The sequence below is a fragment of the Dicentrarchus labrax genome, unplaced genomic scaffold, assembly GCF_905237075.1.
Source record: "Dicentrarchus labrax unplaced genomic scaffold, dlabrax2021, whole genome shotgun sequence".
In the NCBI taxonomy this organism is placed as follows: Eukaryota; Metazoa; Chordata; class Actinopteri; family Moronidae; genus Dicentrarchus; species Dicentrarchus labrax.
Window position 1 is genome coordinate 30,952,933 of NW_026136719.1, and position 26,912 is coordinate 30,979,844.

Sequence of the window (26,912 nt, forward strand, 5' to 3'; positions counted from 1 at the left end):
CACTTCCCAAGCTGCCCAATAAATACGTTTTCTCCTGGGCCCTGTAGGGAGAGGCCTGTGGTCAGGTGAGGACCAGGTGTGGGTGATGACTGACAACCTTGTGTATGTATCTCCCTCAGCATTCCTGTGGGTGCTGCCAAATTCATGTGGAAAAGGAGGAGAGGCGAGAATAGGGCTCAGCAGTGCTGCCACACCTAGGCAACAAGAAGCCGCAGGCCGGCCGGTGCTCCCCAGGCTCCACTACCTGAAGTTGTTCCCTCCAGACCAGTGAGCAAGACAGTGATGTTGATGCACAGTTGTTGACAACAGGAGAAGCCAGGCCAGAGCAGATGACAGCCAGCGAGGAGAGCAACATCATCAGACCATACTGCTATAACCAGGACTTAGAGAAGCCCAGCAGAGTGGTAGCTCTGCCCGGCTGTGTATCCTCACGCGGCCTACACAGATGAGAGCGAGGAACCTGGCTGTGAGGAGGACGAGGGCCACAGTGGACTGGAAAGCCAGGTAGCCCACACAGAAGCTTAGGTCAAGGTGTGAAGGACATTTCTATTATTATTATTGGGACAAAGTATTATTTTTCCCCATTTTTACTTCCTGGATTTCAAAATTATAGTTTAGTAGTAGTTTTTGTAACTTTTTTTTATCTTTTTAAAAAAAAAAAAAAACAATAATTTGTTTGTTTGTCACTGTCCTTGAGTATACACACTGCTGCCCCTGAGGTAAAGAACCTGTGTGTGTACATTTTCTAAAGATCCTAGACGTAACTAGGTGGTGTAGTTGGTCTTTATTTGATTTAGATACATATCACTTTTTATGATTTTATCCTTTCATCCTCTCTACAATAGCTATCAATGTTATGATTCTCCTGAAACTGACATTACGTTTTCTGCTAAGGCATTTCTCTGTAGAATGGTCACCACTCTTTTGTTGATTTGTCAGATAAGAGCTTTTTTAAAATCCTAAGTGGTTTTTGTTATGGAAGACTAACCTAATCTAACCTGCGAACTTAGCAAGCTTTATTCTGAAAGTGTTAGCATATGTATTATTGCTAACTTGAACGTGGAATTCCGCAGCGCCTAGGCGAGAAAAAATGTCACGCTGCCACAGTAGTGGCGTATATATTACACACATTAGCTTGATACCAAATTGAATTATGTCAAACCAAAAGTGAGGGTCACATTAGCTTCTAATATAAAAGACCAAAGGTAGGTATAAGGTTTGATAAGATATTTTGTTTGTTTTGAAGCCACAGGAAACCAGAATGCAACTGGCAGAACCCAACTTTAAATAAAAGGTCATATGCTGAATATATGCATTTAGGCATGTGTAGTCTGGGACTGAATGTGTCCTCAGTCAGGCATTTTATGTCATCTGTTCATACAATGATCCTCTTTTAATCAGGATTAACAATGCAAGAGTGCCACCAATGGTGTGACATGCACACATTAATTCTATTGAAGCGGGAGTAACTGTTTTCATATAGACTGCAGTTTTATTGCAAATGATCTTTCACCATGTTGCACTGGTGGAGTTGGGTACAGGTTCTTGGTTCACATCTGGCTCAAATAGCTCCCATATAAGCAAATGCTGTGTTGAGCCACCATGGGAATTCTACTTTTAGTGTGAAAGAGCCCTTATAAACATTAATTTCCCCATTAAGCCACAAATATAGCTGTGAACTGTGCATAAATATATATGTTTATGCTGTGAATCCTTCACTTTTTAGGGTGCGAATCCCATTGGGTGACCATACAGCCAGATGTGCTAAACACCGCGCCAGTGATCAGACACACACTGCTGGTGGCTGTGTAGGAGGTATTTTTGTGTTTGTGTGTGTGTGTGTGTGTGTGTGTGTGTGTGTGTGTCTAGATTACAGCCAGAAGTGTGTGTTAAGTGTCGTGTATGTGTGAACGAGTGCGTGCGTGGGAGGAGGGGTCAGAGTGTGTCATACTTGTGTTTATACTGCTCGCGAAAAGCATCACTCCTAAGATGTTAGCATGTCAGGCCTCTTCATTACCGGCATTAGGCTAATTAGCATGGCCATGTTGACTCAGAGTGTATGTGCGTGCGCGTGTATGTGCGTTTGCTTGTGTGTACTTCATGTCACATGAGTTGTTATGGATGCCATGCTGGAGCTGACAGGCGGCCTGTAGTCAAACATGGAGGCTGGCAGTTGACAAAGAGCACAGTCTGTCACAGTGATACATGCTCGCTCTCTCTCTCTCTCTCTCTCTCTCTTTCTCTCTCTCTCTCTCTCCTTAGCTCGCTCTCCATGTCTCTGCCTAATTGGGCCCTCTGGATATCTCCACTCCTGAGGATGTTTGTATACGAGCATATACAGTGATGTGTGGCAGGGTTGGGAGCATACAGACTATTGTGTACACTGCTGTCAAAGGCTGCTTGGGAACCCTTCACTTTATGAGGTGATCTTACAGTTTTCAGTCCATATCTGAATACTGTGAATTCACTTCACTCTAAGCTACAGCTCCTGCATGTAATATCATTTGCCACTGCAAAACTTCCACAATGCTTACAACAACAACATTTCCAGTGACAGAGTAGAGCATTGGCTGATGAACATCGTATTTGATCAAATTATTAGACATCAAGCAATCAGCTCCCAGGAACACTGCTCTTTGAGGATACTTTTGAATTATTTTATGTTTTCTAAATCCTTTTTTATAATATTTTTGCTTCATCTTTTGCTTGTTGTCATAATGATAAAAACTACAACATCCTCATTTAAGCTACAATATGACAAGTGTGACACCTTTCCCAAGTGACACCCATGTGTAAATACCCAGAGGGGGCTCGAGGGAGGGAGCCGGGGGGTGAGACGAAATGGACGACTGATGTACAAAAGCCAAAGAAAAAAAAAAAAAAAAGATTATAAACACTCTGTCACTTGGACTTTTTGTCAGGACAAAAAACTTCTTTCCCGCTCTCCGTCTCTGTCTCTCTGCTTCTCTCTCTCTCCCCCATCTTTCTTTTTTAGCTCCTTCTCTGAAAAAAAAGAAAGTATTAATTTATTAAATTTCCTCTCCATTTAACGACCCCATTTGGAGAATTTGCGTTTGATCCTCACCGGCTCGGCGAGGCGTGAAGATGGCAGGACGGGGAAGGGAGGAGATGGATCCGTCAGCGTGTCACATAAATATCTTATTAGCCAGTGATCTTATCATCATAAAGCAGCCCATTTATACAGTTAGGCATGTCATGTTGGTCAATTGCACAAAAAAGAAAAAAAAAATCCAACTGCATGCAATATTAAACCCTCAAATCTCATGCCAACACCATTAAGGGAGTCTCTGAAATTCTCCTCTTTCTGTCTACCCTCTCTCTTCTTCCTCTCCTGGATGTGTCTGTGTCATAAATCCCCTGGTTCTGGATTTCTTTTTTTCTCCCTCCACTCCCAATAGTCTGTTTTTTTTTCTTCAGTTTTTCCAATTGAAGAAGTTTGAATTTATATTTGAGTGGGGTTAATGGCAGTAAGTCAAAAAGTGGAGGTGGCAGGTGAGACACACATACTTTATACAATCATACCAGAGGAATAAATGGTTATTGTAATTATTTTCCCCATGCTTGTACTCAGACACTTGACTTCTTCATTAGTGCTATTGCCCACGTTACACAGTTCTACACTTTCACTTTGAGTTATACACAAACATTCTCCCAAGAATGTTTTCTTACTGTCCAGTGGCCAAAATCTAGATAAGAAAAGTTCTGAGTTGATAAGGGTGTAGATCTTTGAATACCGCTACATTCTCTTGATATTTTTCAGAAAAATATAAATGTTTTGATTTACAGTTGACAATGTTTAATGTAGTATTCTACTAAAAATAATAGAAATAAACATAAATCAAACATAAGACAATAAATGACACTGCTAATTTATGAAAAGATGCAAGCACATAAATATCATTAAGGTTTCTGTCAATAAAACTAGACTATGTTCAACGATGTTAGACATTATTGTTATTATGGAAAGCCTATTGCAATAATAATATGTGAATCTAGGTTGAATTTATCCTACAAATGCAGGAAGTTACATCCAGTAACATCAAGTTCCAAGGTTTTTATTTCTTTATTCTTTGGAAGAAACCCTGTCTTCATTGTGTTCTCTTCACTTCTGAAACCAAACCGATGCCCTTTGATTTCCTTGCAATTTTTTGGGGGGCTTTTTTATTTGGTAGGACAGCTCAAGATTGACAGGAAAGGGGGTGACAGCGAGAGGCAACGAAGGGCCACGGTTTGGACTCCAACCTATGGCCGCTGCAGCAAGGACTCAGCCTTGGTACATGGGCCACCAGTTCTACCAGGTGAGCTACCAGGGCGGCCCAACTTCCACGCAATTAAACAGAACTCAACTGAAGTTGAACACAGAGGTTGAACTTCATTCACTGAAGGTAGAAACAAAAACAGTCTCCGTTTCACCGTTTTTCCTTCCTTGGACCCCTTTTGATAGGTACTGTAAGTCAGGACATGCACAGCAGCCACTAGTATCAGCAGAGCCTTGACTATGGAGGAGCCCACATCATAAACTCCACTCTCTCTCATCATCTAATGGTTAACTTAACCAACCCAAGCAGATGTTAGGAGAAAGACAAGGATCCTGACAACGAGCCATTAGAGGTAACCAAACAGAAAGAGGAGGTGTGGTCAGGTCTCACAATGTGCATTTTAAAAAACACAAGAAATGTATTATACTGTTTATGACCTAAAGTGGCCACGGTGGTGAGTGTGGTTTTGTGATGAGTTAATGTCACCTTGTTTGCCGGCTCATCAGCCCACTATGAAGTCTGAGCCAAGTATTGTGTGTTATGGATCTTGGTCCATGAGCAGATGGCAAGCCCCAGCAGTTACTGTCTGAATGGCTTTGTGTGAGAGGTGTTCATAAGCAGCTGTGAAGCCCAGAACTAAACAGCATTACACTCACAAACTTTGCCCCCAAAAAAGGCAAAAGACAAAAAAACAAGACCAAGCACAGAAAACAAGGATAGTGTGACTTTAGCAGCTGCTTCTTCAGTTCAAAAGACAAGCCAAGGAACGTTTTTTTGTGAACGTTCACACTTGCAAATCTTTGATGTTTGACTTTCCCACAGCAAGTGAACTCACCCCAAAACTGGTGTCAGTGCAGCCCGTGGCAGACATTTAAACAACCAAATAGACAAATAATGCATGACTAAAACATCTGAAAGCCCCTTAATCACAATTATAAAACATCTCAGTAAAAGTGGATTTTTATCCAAGACTTCAGTCGCACCAGAACGTTAGGGGTTAAAACACAGAAGAAGTAGATGTTGCTAAAAATGCACACCTTACTCTAAAGGGCAATGTGTTTTACTGAGGACACTGTGGATACTGAGTACAGTAGTCACAGAAACACAGAGATGGTGTGTTCAAGCACTTGAGTTTATACGTTTTTATGTTATCACTTCAACGCATTATGGACAATGTGCAAACTATGTACCAGGTTACAGGTAGATATACATACATTGTACAGTATTGTTTGTAATGTAATATGTGTAGTCATTAACGACACATCCAGGCTACTCACAAGAACACACAGTATAGTCTATGCCTGGATTCCATTATCTACATCTCGCAGTGGCATTTTCATTTGTCCACTTCATGTGATACACTGAGCAGTTAATGATGACCACCCAAACACACACACTCTGAAACCCTGCATCCTAGGATTTAAGTTTGTATATTGCTAAATTGTTTTCATAATTACATTGTGGCGATAATGTAATACCTGCCAGGATTATGTTCATAGACAACATTACTTACGCGATGGAGTCACAAGGAGGTGGTAGGGGTGGATGGCGGGCGCACACTGTCACACCACAGTCCAGGGTTCATGTCCAGACTCCTGCAACAAAGGCACTTTGGTTAAAGTTAGGAAATATCATGATTTGGGTTAAATTGGTTAATTTGGTCAAAGAATCGTATGTCTTAAATCACTGCTGACTAAATAATGTTGTAATCTACAAGTGGATAGTACTGTAAGATTGCCTATTTAGAAAACAAATGAAATACATTGTCAACTTGCCAGGTACGTTAATTCACAAAATGTCCTCATCATGCCAATAGAAAACCTAATTCAGTCTGCATTACATTTCCCACAAAATGTATTTGCTGTTGCAAATTGGATGCATATAAACACAATTTCTAGGAGACAGGGCATTATCATACAATAATTTTTCAGCTTTACGAGTTGAACAGTACTGACTGAATGCAACAAAGGTATCACTGTCAAATCAACAATGTCCAACTGTGTTGCAGAAGTAACATCCACACAAGCATTACTTGGTCTAAATTACGTGACCCCAAGGGACCCAAATCTGATTTGTTTTGCTCATATGTGATTCAGACCTGACATGGAATCCTGGCTCTCGATTTACATTTGTCATGCCAGTCACTTCAGGACTGTGACCTGTTCACACAGGAAGCTTATAAGGGCCACATCTAAAAAAATAATGTGAACAGCCAAACAAAACAAAACAAAAATCCGATCTGAGCAGTAAATCCGAATCCGGATTTAGAGCTAAGGCTTGCAGTGTGAACATAGCTGGCTTAAGTGACCTGACTCAACTGAATCTGCAACTGGAGTTTTTTAGTGTAAACTCATCCTGTAAAGACATGACGGTATACTGTTTCAGAACATTTACCAACATTTTAATGTTAACATTTTCTATTATACATTTATTTTTTTGCACATACTGAGCTGGTGAAAGATGGGGAAATGTGGCTCAACTGCAAAACCTCTTTAGACAGTAAGGACAAAATAAAAGGTATTGGAAGAACAGACATCTTAATCAGCAACAGAAAGGAGAATGTGGGATTTTTGGATCAAAATCCACAAGAACAGAGCAGAAATGCAGCAGATGTGGTTGAACAAAACTTGGTACACTCCTCAGAAAGCAGGTTGGGGATGAAACTGATGCTTCAAAGGTGAAAAAAAGTCTTGAGGCACACCAGAACTACAGCGCCTGGAACACACCATACAACACAAGCATGACAGTAACCATAAACAACGCGATACAGAGCGCACCTGCTACACAAGCAGCATACTGTTCCATCTGATGGGTCAGGCAGGATCTGGCACAAATTAAACCTCCGGATAGAACAAACCTTAAAGAGACAATCAGAAGATGTAGAAGGAAGGAAACGAGAGTGCAGTGAGCAGCAGACAGACTAGGAGGATTATTATTCAGTTATCAGAGCTCCGTGGAGCAGAACTGACAAGGACAGGAGCAGATTTCCTGCTTCTCATACTTCCATCTGCCACTCCACCATGCAGAGGATACATACACACACTCTCCGTCTCACACACACAGGAAAAATGCACACTCAGAGGCAAAACGGATAGAGAGAAAGAGGCAGAAGCACCTACTAAAAAATGCTGAAAGTCACATAGAGGCTCCTCGTATGTACACAAACATTAAAATATTAAAAGTTCTTCTTGGTCAGTAAATAAACGAAATAGCGTACGCTGCATGTTTTTTTCTTATATTATTTAAAAGCCAAACAAGCCGCTGTGGTAATGATCTTGGTGGCGATTGGTGAGGTCAGCCCATCCAAACATCAGCATCATCGCAACGTCAAGCATAAACAGAATGTCTTCCTTCTCATCAGCGTCCCTTCCTCCTTCCACAGTACCCCCTGCCCCCCGCACACACACCCACCCCTCCATTTTTTAAAGCCCCGATTCTGTCTCATTATCTTGTTTTGATGTTGCACTTTATCAAAATAGGACTTGATCGCCTCGGGCCCGAAGTGCATCTGAACTGCGGACAAGAAGGAGAAGAGGAAGAGAGCGAGGGTGCCCGCACCATCTTACAGCCTCCTCTGTTGACAACAACAAGAAAGACCATCACAGCAAAATGCCCGCATGTATGGACATCAATTATTTTTTAATTGTGAAAGAGTACAGTACACTAATTAAAACTTGTATATCTTGCCATGCCAAAGGCAAAATTAATAATTGATATTTTATTAATATTCAAAAGTAGCACAGGGAATATATTAAAGGGATTTTGTGGTTGCAGAAAATGATCTAGTAGCCAGCTGTGTGTGTGTGTGTGTGTGTGTGTGTGTGTGTGTGTGTGTGACCTGTTTCTGATAAATTAGACTACTCCACCCCTCTTTTAGTCAGACCGAGCTCAGTTTAGCCCCAGAGAGAGAGGGAGACAGAGGGTGGATAAAGGGGATTTGTTTTGTGGGACTGTGGTTAATTTCACTGTCAATTCACAATTGACTCTGAATTTTAAAATATTCCTGAAAAATACAGCAAATCCCATCTAACCCTCAATCAAACACTAAACGAAAAACACAATGTTCCCAGAATTGTGCCACCAAATTGCCAAACCAAATCTGATCATGGAAGCTAACTTTTTTTTGCATTGTTTGGAGGATTCTGGAGTTTTACCACACGTATTCTGTGCAGGAACACCTCATATTCTTTAGATTTTGTACGTGAATGTTCCCAGTAGTTCACTCTACCGCTGTGATCTCAGCCATTAATTGGACTGAGAATTTTGTTCCTCTTGACATATTACCAAACTTGACATTTTACCAAAAAAAAAAAAAAAAGGAGAAGAAGAAGAAGAAAAGAAAGTGAGAGAAAGAGGAAAGAGAGCTCAACTCAACCCTGACATGTTTGGTTTAAGCAAAGTTTTGACCTTCTTGGGAGAAACTTTGATTTTAATGGATATTATTCAAAAGAAATCCCTGTCCATTGCTGTGGACCTGACCCGGCTTTGTTGACCCAGCGCTCCCTCGTGAGACCAAAATGGGACATCAAATCACTCAAAAGGTTCACACTCTCTCTCTGTAAATTTAATTCAGGAATATAGAGCTACATCTCTGGTATTTTATGTGATTAATTACTTGATTTAATATTTAATTCTGAGTTTTCTTCTGAATTAGTTCTTCACGTTAAGGCTTAATGTATTCCAGAGTTTAACTACCGCTGAAAATGTCTGGGTGGTCACACTGCCCCGAAGAGCTGGTGGCCCTAAAGGAGTACCACAGAGGACATTTTGACATGTCACAGTAGGAAAAGCAAAAGTGCCAATAATGAAATTAATGATGCCTGAATTAAATGCTTCAGTTTCAGGGTCCTGGTATTGTAGATGCTGACTCACTGTCACACTCTCATGGCTTACTGGGACACTTGAATAGACCCATTTGTTAATGTTAATGTTTTTCCTACTTTGGCAAGTCAAAAAGGAAAAAGAATATCAGAGTTTCTCAGCCCAACATGGGGTCACTCGATAAGCAGTTCCTGAATGATGGATAATATTCCTGTATTTAAAATAATCTATTTGGTGAACTTGTGGAAGACACAACACAAAATATTCACAACATTTCTGCCTCCTATAGGAACTTCCAACCTTGTTGAATGCCTCATCAGATAAAGAGTCATTTTAAAGTGAGGGGTTCTGCAAGTCCTTGGGAGGCGGAAAGCACAGATTTTTGGTCTCATCACCTGCACATGACAGATGTGCCGATGTTTAGTGCACTGATTGATCACAGACTTGAACCACAAAAATAAATAAAGTCAATCTGGACATCTCTGGAGTGATTTTGCACAACAAAAGCACATGGTAACCAAATTTACATGCCATTTTATTTGCAGGAGTCATGAGGTTTGTGTGACCTAAAAGCAGCTGAAGTACTGGTAAGTAAAAATGAATATAAATAAATAAGCTGATAGCATCTTGTCATGTTAGTGAAAAACAAATTTCTATGATAAAAACTAGCCCTTAAAGTTTCACTTACACAAACACCCAGCGCTTTGAACATCATATGGTTGTTTTATGTGATTTTGCATACATTACATTACCGGCATTATATTAATATTGATGTTGGGATAATGATTTCAACAATACTTGTTAAGCACTACGATTATAAATGCTAAGTAATCGAAAAAAAGTGAAAAGGTGAATAATTGTAGTATCTAGCATGAATATTGAAAAATGTAAATCATCTCAATATCAGAATATCAAAATATCTACACATATAGTCTAATATCAGATCCTCCTCCACATCCAAAATTATATTTTAAGCATTTTTTTCATCTTCAGGCCAGACCTGCAAATGATAAGGACATTGCTATGTATGTGTGTGTGTGTGTGTGTGTTTGTGTGTGTGTGGTGGGGTCCTGCACAACCGCATTATCTCCTCATCCCCTCTGCTGTTGAATATTCACGTGAGGGGAGAGATTGCGCTAATCTAAAAATTCTAATTAAAACTATTTGGTTGGCGGTATCACATAAACACTATTATTGTTTAATATCGTTCACTGTCGCATGGAATGATCCATCATTCTGCCAGGAGCTGCCCCCTCCTCCGATCAACCCACACCCAGCCCTCCACCTCATATCATAGCCCCCTTTTTAAAAAAAAAAAAAAATAAAAAAATAAATAAACAGAGAGATAATGACGCCACCTTTCCTGCAACCACCATCTCACTGTGTCTCCTTTTTTAAAAGAAACAGAGAGTGGGGGGTGGGGGGTGGCGGTGGGTGGATGTGGGGGGGGTTTGAGCATGTGTTTAGTATTTTTTTAATAAGCGTCCTCAGTACTATTGAGTGGGTCCCTTTGTTCATATGGTAAGATTAATTATGCTGTCAGCCACTCTCAGGGGCTGCTTAACAAAGATTCAGTGATATAATGGCCTGGCCCTGCGCTTGGCAATCACAATCACTGGGAGACAATTTCAAATCCTCCCTTCTCCACACAACGGCGAACCCTCGGCCACCCTTTTCATCAAAGAGGAAGTCATTTTTGCCCGGGCTGACAGCTAAACATCCTTCTCCTTTTGCGGCGGCGCAGGCACGCACATTGGTTAAGTAGAAACACGCACGCGCTCTCCCGAATAAGTTTCCCTTCGCATCTGTGCAGTTGGATTCCTCAGCTGTCGTTCATAACTCGCTGTTATAATGTGTGTGAGCTCAGGTCTCCTTCAAGGACGGCAGAAACAAGTAATAATGGAACGACACACAGGGTTTGAACTCTGCTATTGTCGCCGGTGTTTCATCAAATTTCTACACACACACGCTCACATTTCCTCTCTCCTTCCTTTCTTTCCTCCCCGGCATCTATATTAAAGCGAGGTTAATTTTGCATTGCAGATTGAAGACGCCACGGCCGCATCATCGCAAGCGGCACCGATAAGATAGATGTTTTTGTCATAGTCCATAGGGGACGAGCGGCGGGCAAATTGATTGATACTGGCAAGTTCTATTCAGCCCGATTTCAAAGGCCTGATTTGTATTTTTGCGTTCTGAATCTGTCACTGCACAACAATCTCTCTGCGAACAAAGCCGGATGTGTTAGAAAAGGGCAGAGATGGAGAGAATGCAGAAAAACAGGGAAAGTAGTTGTTGACAAATGCGTGGTTGTGAAATGTGTTGGCAGCGAGGGGATCGGTCAGATTAACACCCTCCGTCATGCAGGCAGATACCTCTAACTAGCTACAGACCTGCGTGTGCATGTGGTTGTTAGTGTGAGTGGAGTGGACTGGTGTGAACTCAAGCCAGTGGATGATAGGATCAAGATCATCAAGATCAGAGATGGAGGGAATCAGCACTGTGCAGCATGAGGGCTGTGTGTTTGTGTGCAGCTGTGTGGATACAGTTCCCAAATGCTAACCCCTTAACCTCTTAAACATATGGAAGCCCATTTATGCCAGGATAAGACAAAGAATATCAAAATTATGAAATGCTAAATTAACATTTTTTCATTTTTTTATCAAAATTGAGGGATAACAGAATAAGAGTCATATAATCTAAAATAAACCTGTGTAGGTTTTAACAATTTTCAGTTGTAATATTTTATATTGTGATATCTTGAGGTACCTCCACTTCTGTACTCTTTCTTTTGCACTACATTGCCCTATGCTGCTGAGGGGGATCAATAAAGGAACATCTTATCTTATGAGTTTGTAAATACTGAGTTCATATGGAAGCCCATTTCTGACTGGAAGAAAAAAATACAAATAAAAAATTAAGAATGATGAAAGTCAATGCTGACTGTCTAAGTCGTAATTTTGACTGTATAAATTCAACGTACCAATACTAAGTCCTAATTTTGAGGTAGTAAATCAACATGTCAAAAGTCAGGGGTGCCCCAGTGGTCTATGGGTTATTTCTTTCTGTATTGAGCGACCTCGTGTTTCCTCCAGACTCTTTTTATATGAGCATTGAACTGACTGCAGATCCAGCTTGAGTACGTTACCCTGTAAAAATTATGTCATAGCTCTGGACTCCTATGCCAATGGGCTGTCAGTACTACACACATTTATAATAATCAGGCCATTTTAGCCTTTGTTGTCATATCCTCAGTATTTACATACATATATGCTATTTCTCCTCTGCATTTGACCTATCCTATAGGCTACTCTATGAATAGTGGGCAGTCGTGAGCACCCAGAGAGCTCAGTATCACCCAGGGGTTCAGTATCTTGCTCAAGGATACTACAACACCAATCCTACAGCTAGTAGACGACCCACTCTACTTACTGAGCCACCTTAACCTTTACTGACACAATGGCCCACATTATTTCCTGGTCTGGTCTGGTTACTATTATATACATTAGGAGTGTAACACAAAGCTGCAACCTTGTTTGTTTTGTTTCTTATCATGTAATTCTCGTAAGCATAATAGGCAAAACCGTAATACCTAAATTGATCAAATAATAATTATATTATCATATATTATTATATTATATTATGATTTGTGTTTAAACCCAAACATAATTTCCTTTTTCTTTTAAAGTCTAAACTGAGTCAAAATTAAACTTGTGTACTGTCAAAGGGTACAATTAGAATAGTGAAAATAGAACAGGTGATTTTAACAGCGGGAAAACAGATTTGCATTTTTTTTCTTGGAAACTGAAGCCTGTGTATATACGGTAATGGGCAGAGTCTGAGAGAAGATCAGAAGGTCACAATAGCTCATTGGGCCGTGTTGCATTATTCTAAGGATGTGCATGTTAAAGTTGGTTAAAGTTGGTGTCTTAGAAAAAAATTGAAAGAGCTCTTGACAAAAATCCGAGCAGCTGCTTGACTGCTTTGCTTGCACTTTTGAGACGGTCTCATACTTCAGCTCATCAGTTTCTCGTCTCTTGTCAAGTTGCGCCTGGTGTCAGGCTTCAGTATTGATCACAGGGTAAAAATAACACCTGTGAACATCAGTCAGCTTTATTCTGCACTCAACAACACATCTGGTGAGTTATTGGGGATGAACATTGCTGAATGTCTGAATACTGAACAACCATCTTTATTACTGTAGCTACTGAAGAAAAGGTTTGATTCTGATCATTTTGAGCTTAAGTTATAAGCTCCTTTTTAATATTATTCCTAAATGAAGTCAGGGACATTTGTCCACGATGAACATGGGGATCTTGCTGCCAGTGAGTAAACAGTGTGTTTTGATCCGACTGAGTTACGAGTCTGAGATGTAGTAGAGATGTATGAAGTAGTGTGACATATTACTGCACTGTAAAACCCAATGAGTTAGTTGAACTCAAACTTTGAGGAAACAGATTGCCTTAAAACGTTTGAGTTTATTAACTAAAACAATTTAAGCAAGAAAAAATATTTTACACAAGTGCGAGTAACTCAAGTACTTGTTAAGGTAACTTGGGTAAAATATGTTAATTTTACCAATTCAGTTAATTGAACTTAAAAAAGTATAAATAAGGATAGCACAGCCTTTCTCCGAACGTATTTAAATGTATCTGAATAAAGGAAGACCAACTTAAATGCATCTTCTTTAAACAAATGTTCCCACTTAGGCTGAGTTTACTCAGTTCCTTTACTTCTACTAAAGCTAATTATTACATTACCTGTCACCTAAAATAAAAAACTTGTTGGTAGTAAATTAATGTCCCCTTCTATTGTAATTGTTACTGCTGTAATTAAGTTGTTAACTGTAGCCTAATTTATGTGACTAACATCAAATCTTTGCACTTTGGGGATTGTTATTATCTGGGTGCATGATGATTTATACGCTGAAATAAAAACAAAAGTTGAAAAATGAAAAGCATTATAGCACTGTGGCACAATTTTTGTAATTTACCTAAGACATGCTGTTAGGTTTTACAGTGTGCAAAAATGTGGATGCCTTTCATATTCGGGTAATTTAGTCATATTTATTTACATCCCTAATATGTATGTTTGTTGAGAATAAAAGCGTAAAAAACTGTACACATATGAACAATGTTAGGTAACAAAAATTGCACTTGTGTATTGCAGTTCTTGGGCGATATGTTGGGTATTTTTCTTTATCATTTTAGTTTCTCTTGCTACTGGCTTACATTTTATGGAGAGCTTTGCTTTGAGTTTAAACTGACCAAAAGCGTGTCTTATATTGTGTGGCAAATAATAATTGATTTTAAAATCAACCACATATATACACACACACAGTTCATGTCTGTGGCATTGTATGAATTTCACACACTATCTTGCAATGTGCCAGTTAAATGTACCATAGAGGATTTCCCTGTGCCTTTTGCCTTTTGACTCCAGCATATCCAGACAAGGCAACTACATCATGACCAAAGACACAAACCAGGACTGATGCCACTGTAATCATGATGAATGGAAGGCAGAAGACACGTCACCATTTCCTCTCGACTTGATAAATGGTGTAATATACTCTTATTTAGCAAAAAAAGAACCTAATCATAGATCTTTGGATTGTGGTAATATTCCACATCATATGTACTTAAAGAGCACTTATGGAATATCTATTTTCTTTGCCTTTTGTCTTCCTTTTTTTGCTGTGAACTAGAGAATGAAGAGAACATTTTTGTCAAATGGTTTGGCTCATTCATAGCAATTAAAATATTCTTTATTTTTGTTTTCATGTAATCAAATTTTGAAATAATTGCTGATCAATAATTTCTGTTCAGAAACACCTAACCCTAACCCTAAACCTAACCCAAATACATGATATGTGAAGGATTTCTTATCCAAACAGAGTACATAAACAATTGTTTAATAGTTCCTACAATATATTTTATCTCCTGCGAGAAGCTCTGCAGTGTTATCATTCAGATCATACATACAGACTTACAGTATGCTCCCTCCATACAAAGCCTGTTACTGCTCCATTCTTTATGAGCCTGCCCAGTGGCGACAGTCGCATCTTGCTGAAATATTTGTGGATGAAGCCATAACATCACTAAATTCACATAAAATGGAACTTTATGAAAATGCAATGTTTCAAAAAAAAAAAAAAAAAGTGAAGATGCAGTGAGAGCTTTTAGCGAGCCCAAAGCGACAAGTTATAGGGGATTTTTATGAAGAGAGGATTCAACTATTTCCGTTGCACACTTAGCACTTAAAACAGCACATTTGGACACAAATGTATGTTGTTTAATGAGGTAAAATCTCTGCAACAAATAATTTAAAAGAGGACACTCGGATTTGTTTTTGTTAAGTGTACCTGATGTGTTGCTGTTTTAGCATTCCAAATCTACAGCACCTATCCTTTTTAATTATTTTCAGTCGTGTTACAGAAAAATCGCCACACTTATTGTTCATATCCTCAAGTCTTTATTGTTCTCATATTGTTTTGCCAGATAGAGTTGAGGTTAATATATTCTAGCTTTTAAGCCACATTATCCTCCTAATTATGATTCAACCTTGGCTTTGCTCTCTACCTCACTCTTTTTTTAATCTCATTCTTTTTTGTCCTCGATTCTCCTAATGAATGTTTTTTTATTGTTGTCTACTTAGCATTATAGAGTATTTGTCATATATGCTTTTTCCTCCCATCCCTGATATAAATTACAGTATGACTTGAGAAACTTTAAATGGTCTGCCACCATCGTTGGCCCTGTATGAAATTAATTGCTGCCATGACAGATGATTGCAGGCGACGTTAAGGTCATTAAGTTCTGCATACACTGTAATGAGGTAGGCACCAACACATGCGATTGGCTGCCTATTATTTACCAGACTACTGAGGTTGGCTCATGCTATTTTGCCCTTCATACCGAGAGAGGAGATTTTTTCCCCACTCGCTTGGGAACAAGAGAGCTGGAGGAGAAAAGAAAGAAAAGAAACATCACTTTTTTGTCTTTCGGCGTCACATGAAAGCGGTCATGTGTATGTGTGGAGACGGAGAGCGAAGGAAGCGGGCGGGAGCTGGGTGGCGGCGGCGGCGGCGGCAGTGGGGGGAGTGGATGTGACAGTTTTAAAGAGTCTGAACATGTAAATCAAAAATAGTTTGGGCCTTAATGGATGTGTTTTAGCAGATCTCTCCCAGACAAGGCCCCCTCATCCTGCGTCCCTGCGACCCGCTTGCCTGTCTGGTGGGATGATGTTTACAATAATGGGGAGAGGCAGTCCAATTTCACCCAACACGCCAGGCACGGCAGCCACCTCTCTGCGCCGGCCCCTGCGCCACATTTGAAAAGAGATGAGATTGAAAACAACACTAACTTCATGTACAGGGCGACGTGGGGAGAAGCAGAGTCGTGCCACAGACGAGCATCAGACGCAATTTCACCTTGGCAGGGCGCTTGTCAAAATCAAGAAATATCACAGTTTGTTTCTTTGTCTCTTCCTGCTTTCCTCCTTGTTTTCCCTATAACTGTATTTTCTACTCTTGGGGTGTCACTCACACATGCAAACACATTTTCATACTAACCCACATAAAGAAGGCCCAAATAGACTTCTTTGTATCACCTGACAGCTTTCAGATGCAGCACACACCAACACACACTGTAAGGTCCTGAGGGAGTGATGTGAAAATCCCAACACAAGGATTTCCTTTTGCTTTTTATTGTCTGTCCTCGCATCCAGACACCAACGAATAATGAGAACTGACATCTGTCCACCTGTCCAAACATACAGTGCGCACTATATGTCTGCTGCTTCCGGCGATGCATCTCTCAACAACAAGCCAAAGGAAGTGAAATAGACAGAGATGACCAAGAAAAACAACAAAATAAAGTAAATAATATCCTTTGGGAATTCTGAGTGGAAAAATAATCGTACACACTTGTTCTAGTATAGCAGGCGGGTGTGAAGTGCTGATATCAAAATAACAAATCCCCAGTAATTTTCTCCAGTGAAAAGTTTTAATTATGCGTTGATTTTCTGGTGTGGAAGTGCATTAATGAGGTATTTGTTTTGGTTGGCGGCACGGCTTGAGAGAGGCGAGGTGTCAGGGGAGAACAGGAGCTGGTTGTGACAACGAGCAAGGTGACAATGAAGGATTTGAACACAGAGAACCTGGTCTTGTAATGTTTTTCACTGATGTACTTCACTTTCCACTACATTTACGTGTGTATCTGTGTGTGTGTGTGTGTGTGTGTGTGTGTGTGTGTGTATGTGTGTGTTTGTGTGTGTGTGTGTGCAAATGGCCAGGAGTGGTATCTAAACAAACTTAAATAATTAAGTTCGGTTTTATTGTATTTTTTATGTGTGTATTTTATTTAGGTCACTAGTTTCATATTGTGTGCATACTGATATTAATGGCCACTTAAAATTGAAAGAACACAACCAGAAGATAACAATGAAATTGGACAATAGTAACAAATCACCATAATATACCAACAGGGTTTGTTTTGGTTGTTTAAGGGGCAATACACATTTCAACTTGGTTAGTATGAAAAAAAGGGGGAAAAAAGTTGTGCAATCTCTTCTGTGTATCTGGAGGAGCTGGAGAAAATAACCCTGATGATGCCATGGTGATGTTTTCAGGGCGTTGTCAGACTAAACATTTTTAATAGAAATACTGTGTTACATGTATGAATCCTCCTCAGTTTACAGTTTGTGGTTCTACACACCTGTCACCTAAGGGTGCTTTGAGTTTAGTATGAGTGAGGGTTTGTGGATGCTGGCAAGTGACTTAATGCATTCTAAAAACGTACTTATCCTTGGTGGTTTCAGTGCATACGGTTTTAATTGCCTATGTTTTAAAACATGTACTACCCTTTTTTACAACATTCGAAAGTACGCATTTATTTTGTAAACTGGGTGAACCAACCATTTAAGGTTTAAAGGTTATGAATATATAATATTTAAAATATTAATATAGTAGCAAAAAACTATTGTCTATGTAACGATATAGTGGACTCTTGGTGTCCTGTGCAAATAATGACATCACACTCCCTCTGCCTGTGTTGCTATCAAAGCCTCTCTGTGGTTTGTTCACGTAGCCAGTCTGCTCCATGTGCAGCTGACTGAAACTGAATTTATTTCAACCAAACCAGAGCTGGTGTTTATTGGAACAGTGTAAAGACTGACAAATATGTTTTCTGCTTTATTTACAAAGATTTTTTTTGTTTCTGTCCACTTTGAATGAAGTTGTGATGTTAAAATGATAGGTGAGGTAAAATTACCGTTTTTGTCTATGGAGTCTGGTGGCGAGCCGTTGCGATATCACGGCTGTTTCTGGTTAAACAAAATCTTTTCTATAATGTGGCAAAAACAACTTTTAGTGGACATGCTTTGACAGACGTATTCGTCCCCAAGAATTAACGTTAGCTTATGTTGCAGCCCTTTTCACAAATATTTTCACATGGACCAAACCAGCATTGGTGATTGCTGGAAAGACTGTGGCAAGACTAACAAATATGTTTTTGGCGAGTTTTATTTGATTTCTGTTCCATTGTTTTGATCTGAGATGCTGGCTCTCTAGTGCATCTAGTGGTAAGTATATTTCGTATATAACCTTCAAGATATACAAGAACACTGTGGCAAGATATTACATTATAACAAAGGCATATATTATATATATATTATAATTGTTTACACAAGGCATATAATACTTAAACTCAGTGTTAGTGTAGCATTAATAAATGACACTGTTGGCCAGATAGCGACAGAAATTGAACAGCTCCATTGAGTTAGAAACATCAAATGCTCTGGACAAATCCAGGTTGTATTGTACAAATTCCAGGCTGGAGCAGCAGGTGTTAAAGCCCAGACACTGCCACCCACTCCAACAACCTTCTCTATCCCCCTGTAAGTGTCCTCACATTTGGATCTTTTCTCCCCGACCCCTCTAACCTCATATTGTACCCCTCCATGCTCTGTACTCTAATCCAGGCACTGGTCCTTCACTAAGTCATCCTCATAAATAAGGTCAGCGCAGACAAAGAGAGGAGATGTTAGGGTGGAAAATCACATCAGAGGAATAAAACCTGGTTATTTTTGTACGTTTGTACGAATCCTTATTGTGCGAAGGGTCAAGCACCCTTCGTTTTGCTCTGATCTCATGGGAAGGTGGAGAAAGATGAGAGGAGAGAAAGAGAAGTTCATTTTATTACAGAAAAAAGAGAGAGAATGAGGGCAGGGATTTCGCTGACGATTGGGGAAGAATGAAAAGGTTAATTGGGCTATTATCCGGCTGTAGTTTTGGAAGGATTTATAAGATGTCCGGGACTCGCTCTCACTTTCTCTCATTCTGTTTGAGACATGTGCTCATACACACACAAGTGCACACTACCTCACACTTGTCCACATACGCACACAGTTTTCATCAGAATCTCAACAATAAAAGAAGACATAAGATTATGTATGCTAAAAACCACACGCTTTCTCAGTTTTGCTGTTTGTTCCACACAATAAATGGTGTAATGTTAATAATAAAACAAGAAGGTGCTGCTGGAATATGTGTTCATGTGTGGTTTACACCATGTGCACATACGTTTTAGGAGCAGAATAAGCTGAGTGTGATGTGACAAAGAGAGGAATGCTAAAGAGGGGGTGAAATTTTATTCTAAGACTCAAAGGAGTAGTACATCATTTTGGAAAATAGTTACAGCATGTAACAATTCCATAAAACCACATATTTGCATTTACATTATACACTTCTTGTGTGCCTGTGTATGGATTAAATAAACAGGACACAATGTGTTAATAGGTGAGCTTTAGGGATAGTATGAAGCATTTCTTTGTTTTGTTTTTTTACTTTAAACAAAGCCAGGCTAGCTGTTTCCTCTGCCTCCTTGTGTTTTTTGTTACCTTGGAATGACCCGTTTTTATCTACAGATGCCATGGGTTGCGTTCCGTGTAGTCTGCCATATTGAACCACCATGTTTCTCCAACACACATTCTCTGTATTTGACGACTTGAGAATTCAAGAATGTGGAACGGTTACATGATAGTCGGTATTTTGAGTGGCATCACTCAAACTATGTGCTCTGAATGCAACAAGGTAGTGCCCCTTTTCTTTAGGTTGACATTCAGGGAAAATTAAGGAAACCATCACATAAATGTAATTAACCCCCTGTTAGAATTCAATAAATCATCACACAAAACTGAGTACAACAGTTTAGGATGGTCTGATTCTTAAATGTATCTTTATCAGTTAATCAAGTCAGATTCAGTCTTATCTCTCCAAATCAATATAGTTAGATTACTTCCTGATCATGCTAACAGTGTCCTACTGAACACATTCAAATGTAAAGTCACCTTACAAAGAGAGCTCTTCATTTAACCTTGGTATGAACTCAAGTGTTACACTGATGCTATCACAGTGATACAATGCCTGTCTTATCAGTGAATACGCAAATACACCCAATCAATGAGGAGCCTCTCTGTCAACAGCCTTAGAATGAATGAGGTTGAATTAACAAATGAATACGTGTATAGTAATGTAATGTAACATGCAAGTACAATTGTTATTGAGACTGAACCAAAACAGTAAAGTTGCAGGACGGGAAGCCAAAACATTACACCTCTGAATGGTACTGAATGACTGCGCAATTACAAGTAAATCAAGTTGTCAAGATGGGAATGATAGCAGGTTCCTGTGCTTGGAATTTTGGTGAAAGAATCACTGTAACTATAAATTCCGGTCCTCAGACCTTCATCAGGTAGAATTCAATGAATTGAACATGACTTGAAAAAAACATTACAATTACATGATGGAAGGTCTAAGGAGCAAATTGTTTGTATAATTGTAAGTACATAAGTGTTCAACAGTGTGCAGCACCTGTCCATGAGCAGCCCTGTCTCCTAGAAATTATGTGTATATACAACTGATTTGCGGCACTAAATATGTTTTGAGGAACACGTAATGCCAAAGAAATTAGCTAGATCCCTTCTGCAGCAACAAAGAACACTAGCCTGTTCTATATGGAATCACTTCTGTAAAGCTTTTTAGTCACTGTAACAATAATACCCATAGAACAGCCCGTCTCTCCAAGATACACCCACCTGTGAGCTAATGCCGATGCATACGTACAGACAGCAACACACACACACACACACACACACACACACACACAGCACACCAGTTATTTCTTTACTTACTTATTTGCTAACTTTAGAGAGAATGGAAGCAGAGGGCAATACTCTGCCCTTGAGAGTGGCCCCTTGATTAGCAACCACTCATTTGTGATGTTCGCTCGCAAATCAGTGCCCATTCACATGACGAAGAATGCTGCTGAAAAAATGAACAGCTGTCACCGTGTGATGTGTTAATTTCCTGACAGTCTCGGCGCTGAAACCAATTACTGATTTAAGGGCAGGGAGAGAGAGGCCCTCTGCACACGCTCATTAGGCTCCTTCAAGACTAAAAGGATAAAAGCAAAACAAGGAGAGAAGGAGAGCGAGAGAAAGAACTAAAGAAATAGAGACTTTCACACTCTTGCTGTCAACTGAAAGGCTTGTATGTACAAAATGTCATTTTAGAAATAATTAAAAACAAAACTACTAGAGCCTAGTGCGTCTTCCAAGGATCACATATTAGTGAAATTATGTTTGTGGGAAAGAATAAGAATTTACTTAGCACAGTAAGATTGTGTAATCTCACAATTCTGTTTTCTACTCTCCTCTCTGACTTTGAACAATGTGCTTGTATTCTGCATGGTCTTACCATGAGAGGCCATTACGAACTTTTAGACGGATTATTCACAATCCTTTTTGTACTTCCCACATTTATATGCGTAATCAACATACATTAGGTGCTTCATATTCATATTAATCTTCCAAGATAGCTTTTACTTCAAGGTACCAGGACTCAAAACCCTTTTTTCTTATGAAAATGTTGGTGTTTTGCTCTCTGGTACTTTTTCCGTTTTTTCAATTGTCAGCTCTCCCTTCCTGATTAAATTCATAAGGGAGGAAATTTCAACAATTCCCTGCATAAACGCTGTGTAGCGATGGGATTTCGAACTTTGCTTCCATCAATACAGCTAGCAAATATTCACTCACTGGCCAACAAAATAAACGAATTGCTGTTTCTCAACCAAGCAAACGCAGACTTCTCCAGATCTGCTTCCCGAAATCTGGCTTGGTGAGCACATCAGAGATAATACACTACATCTACCGGGCTTCCAACTCTGCTGAGTGGATCGCGTAACAGCTATCGAGGAAAACAAGGAGTGGTGGAATCTGCTTCTACATAAACAAAGGTTGGTGTAGAGATGTCACAGTGTTTAAGAAAATATACAGTCACTTAGAGACTGTTTACATTGACTGTAAGCTATCTACTATATGTTTTCCTCCGTTATTCTGGTTGGTGTTTACATCCCACCTCAGACCAGTGTTATTTACATACCTGGCTATCCAGATAACTTCTACGGAGAACATACACCAAGCCTCCCTGCTCATTGTTCTTGGGGACTTTAACAGAGCAAACCTCAGAACAACCAGCAGAACTGCCAAAATACAGACAGCACATTAAGTGTCTCACCAGGGATCAAAACACACTGAACCATCGCTACACCACATTAAAGGACACCTATCGCTCTGCCCCCTGTGCAGCTCTGGGACTCTCCGATTACTGTATGGTTCATATCCGTCCGATTTACAGGCAGAAACTACAATCTGCTAAGCCTGTGGTCAAGACTGTGAGGAAATGGAACGAGACACAGCTGGAATTACAAACCTGCTTCGACTGCACTGATTTGAAACTGCGACATCTTATATCAGCTTTTGTGAGGATGTGTGTACTAACTAAGACCTTCTGCACATACAACAATACACCCTGGATTACAGTTAAATTCAGGCAGCCTAGTCAGACCAAGGAGGAGGCCTACTGAACTGGGGACAGAATCCTGTACAACCAGGCCATAAATATGCTGACAAGGGATATACAGAGGTAGCAAAGAGGAGCTACTCTGAAAAGCTGAAAAACAGGTTCAACCAACAACCCTGTGTCAGTGTGGAGAGCCCTGCAGAACATAGCCAGCTACCATCCCTCCACACTGATGAGAGCCATCAACCGTCAGACAATCTGAATGTCTTTTTCTGTAGGGTTGATAATCCCATATTCACACCCCTCACTACTCAGACACAACGACTTCACCCTCTGCCACCCCCTCACCCTTCCTCACTGACCCCCAACTACTCAGGATCTGTGAAGAGGATGTGTCAGTTCTTTAAGAGACTGGAGATCAGGACAGACCCAGGCTAAGACAGCTTGTCACCCTCCTGTCTGAAAGCCTGCGTTGACCACCTAGCCCCCATCTTCACACATACCTTCAACAGATCACTAGAGCTGAGAGAAATCCCCTCATGCGTCAAATGCTCAGCAATCATCCCAGTCCCCAAGAATCCCTCTATCACAGGATTAAATCACCACAGGTCCGTCACCCTTACGTCTGTGGTCATGAAATCCTTTGAGAGACTGGTGTTGGCCCACCTAAAGGACATCCCAGGCCCCTTGCTAGACTCCCTGCAGTTTACCTGTCTACATCATCCGTGCTGGATCGACTCCCCTGTGGCATATACAGGGATCCTGTTTGTGGACTTCATCTTGGCCTTCAACACCATCATCCCAGAAGTCCTCCACTCTAAACCTATCCAGCTCACTGTGCCAGCCCCCACCTGTTAGTGTACAACAGACTTCCTGACCGTCAGGAGGCAGCAGGTAAGGTTGGGGAAAATCAATCAGCACTGGCGGCCCCCAGGGATGTCTGCTCTCCCCACTGCTCTTCTCCCTTCATACCAACAACTGCACCTGAGGAGACCTGAAAGTTTAACTCCTGAAGTTTACAGACAACAGAACGGTAATCAGCCTCATCTGCTACAGTGATAAGTCTTCATACAGACAGGAGGTTGAACAGTTGCCCCTTTCGTGCAGTCATAACAATGGAGTTGATCATTCTCAAAACGGTGGAGATGACAGTGGACTTCAGGAGGAGACCCCCAACACTATTCTCAACAGCACAGTGTCTTTGGAAGCCTTCAGGTGTCTGGGATCCACAATCTTCCAGCACCTAAAGTATGTATCCAACATAGACACAATTCTATGTGGCTAGGACATGACCGGTGGCTCATGTGCCTCATTTTCTTCATGGTGTATATAGCTAGCTTCAGTGCTTGCAACATTTTATGAGTTTAATCTGATGAGACCTGTTGTTGCCCACTAACCAAGAGTGCACCCACTGCTAGTGCACATAACCCACTATTCAAAAAAATGAGACTTGCACAAAATTTGGCGGAACAGGGCCAATCAGGCCCATATGGCCCTTTTGTTTTGAAAAGACTGCTGGCATTGTCAAGCAGAAAGGTAGCAAGCCACCACCTGGAGCAATGAAAATAAATACACATGCAGACACCAAGTTCAACAACAGTAAATGTACATTATTAATTTTATTATAAAAATAAATGGTAAAGATTTCAGCTTTATAAACCCACTATTTTCAAATAGCTGCCAGACATCTTAATACACCGCGTCCAATCTCCTTTGGAAAATCTCTTTGTCATTGATAACCTACATTATGCTCCTTCCGTGTTTCCCAGACCCTCCCAGTCTGAGGGCCAATGGTGGCAGTCATATCCCCTGTGGGCCTGCTTGTTCTCTGCTCCCTTCCACCAGTGGAGATAATGTGGGAATATTTATTCACCATCCTCTGTGACCCGCTGTGTGTGCGGAGTGTGATGCAGCTGTAATTGGGACGGTGGTTAAGGGGGCTGCTGGGTTATTCCAAAGACGGGGCCTGGCATCTTTAGAAACATGGCCCCTGGTCTGTATCCCTATCCCTGCTCCCTCGCTCAGCCTAATCTGCTAATAATACCTTTGTCTAATGGTGTCAATGGCCATATATCACCTCAGGACTATGGAGAAGGAGAGAGGAAGAGAGAGAAAGAGAAACTGGTGGAGATTCAAATGTATGCTTTCTGATACGGCTGGAGGTTAATATAACATATACACCAACAAATGGCAACAACAAACTAAAAGAAATACACTATAATTCAAAACATGATCATGTACTGTGAAACATTAGAAAATAATTGATCACACAATTCAGTCTGAACATAAACAATTGTTTTTATTTGATAAAAAAGGTAATCTAATGTATCTAAAAATTATGTTAGAATAAATATGTTAGAATTATATTTTGATACAAAATAATTAATGCATGACATATTGAAAGCAGATAAATAAAATAATAATAGAGCTGACAAATTCTGAAGTCTGTATTGGAAGAATTATCACAATTGCAAGCGGCATTTTTCATTTTCCCGACCCTTCTGCTGAATTCAAGTGGAAAAACAACAACACCCAAGTCCTTTATAACGGCCATGAACGCTGGCCCCTTAAATCAACTGTTCAAGTCCCTAACAAGGTTAGTCGTCACGCGGCCATGGTCACCAATTGCTTCCAAATGAAGGCAGATATTAATGAGGTCTTAATGGAGCTGGGCTTTTGTTGGAAATGCCTTGATGTTGAGAGTTAAAACAAGACATTCTCATCAGCAGCCTTCCACAAGTCTTTAGAGATCAAATTATGTCTAGATATCAAATAAATGAGTGACTTACACATAATTTCACAAAGAAAAGAGGATGAGGAAAAACATAATTGATTCCTTGACTTTCTTACAAGACAGAGAATTGTAAAACAAACGCAGGAAGGAAGAACAAGTATTTGCTTTGTTCATAAATAGATGATTATTTTTAATTTCTTTAGATGAAAGCAGAGTGTCTCCCATGAGATGCACTTGGCTGGTTATTCTGCAGAGCTTGGGTATTTTATTTATAAAATTGGGCTTGAGTAAACAAGCTTTATTTTTTCCTGATAAACTGGCTTAAAAGACACAGAAAGGCAGCTGTTCGAAGTGTAAAACTGAACTTTTTTTAATAAATACGAACATACATATATATTTATTTTCTTTTGTCAAACCAAATTGTAGATCATACATTGTTTCAACAGATATATCCACAGGTACTAAACATATCTATATCTATTATCTCTTTGTGTTTTATAAACAAAAATGGGCAATTATGTTTTTGTATTTAGGCTGTAGTTCATGTGATTAATTCATATTGTCTCCCAGCACTATATATTAAACATCATTACACATAAATTGTTTCCAGCACGACTTGTATCATTCCAGCACTATCAGATAATTACCTCATTATGTTTCTGTTTTTAACTTTTGACAACCTCCTGCAGCCAGTGCTTAATCAAGGAAAAGAAGGAGACTGTCACAAAAGTTTGTTTCTTACAAACAGCACTCTGAATGGTTCTGTCTTCATTATTAACCTCCAGCAGCACCTGGTCCCTCCGGTATTCTGCATGTCTCCAACTGGGTGAGGTGCTGAATCCTCCTGTGGACGACGACAGTGACTGCTACCCCTGGACAATAGTGTGGGAGGACAGCTTGATCTTCAGGCTTCTCTATTGACTGGGACTGGCGCAGCGGTTCTGGCTGGCTGCTTCCCTGAGGCTAGTATTGACACCTAGGTTCTGGTTTGGATAGCAGGGTCGCAGGACTAGGACTCTCCTCTTTTGATTAATTGAGCACTAGCCTTGATTAATGATACCTTTAGCCACTCTCCTCTTGCCGTGAACTCAAACTTTTATAAAGCAACACTACAGGGGAAGCCTCTTGGAGAGAAGTCAGCATGAGGCAGCTGTTGAAGCTTATTACACTATAGTCAAAATCATGCCAAATTAGTCTTATATTACTGTTGTTATTG

At 40.1% G+C, this 26,912-nt stretch overlaps 1 long non-coding RNA gene across 12 annotated transcripts; it reads left to right on the forward strand.

The window, feature by feature from the left end:
- LOC127351374 (uncharacterized) lies at positions 1–26,912 on the forward strand. Of its 12 annotated transcripts, none has more exons than XR_007880892.1 (7): positions 15–531; positions 1,727–1,815; positions 2,263–4,319; positions 4,466–4,632; positions 7,760–7,899; positions 9,647–9,688; positions 26,482–26,904. It is a non-coding gene; the product is annotated as an uncharacterized LOC127351374 (long non-coding RNA). The 12 variants fall into 12 exon arrangements; XR_007880891.1 differs by lacking the exon at positions 26,482–26,904 and adding an exon at positions 14,544–20,808; XR_007880890.1 differs by lacking the exon at positions 26,482–26,904 and adding an exon at positions 10,095–14,058.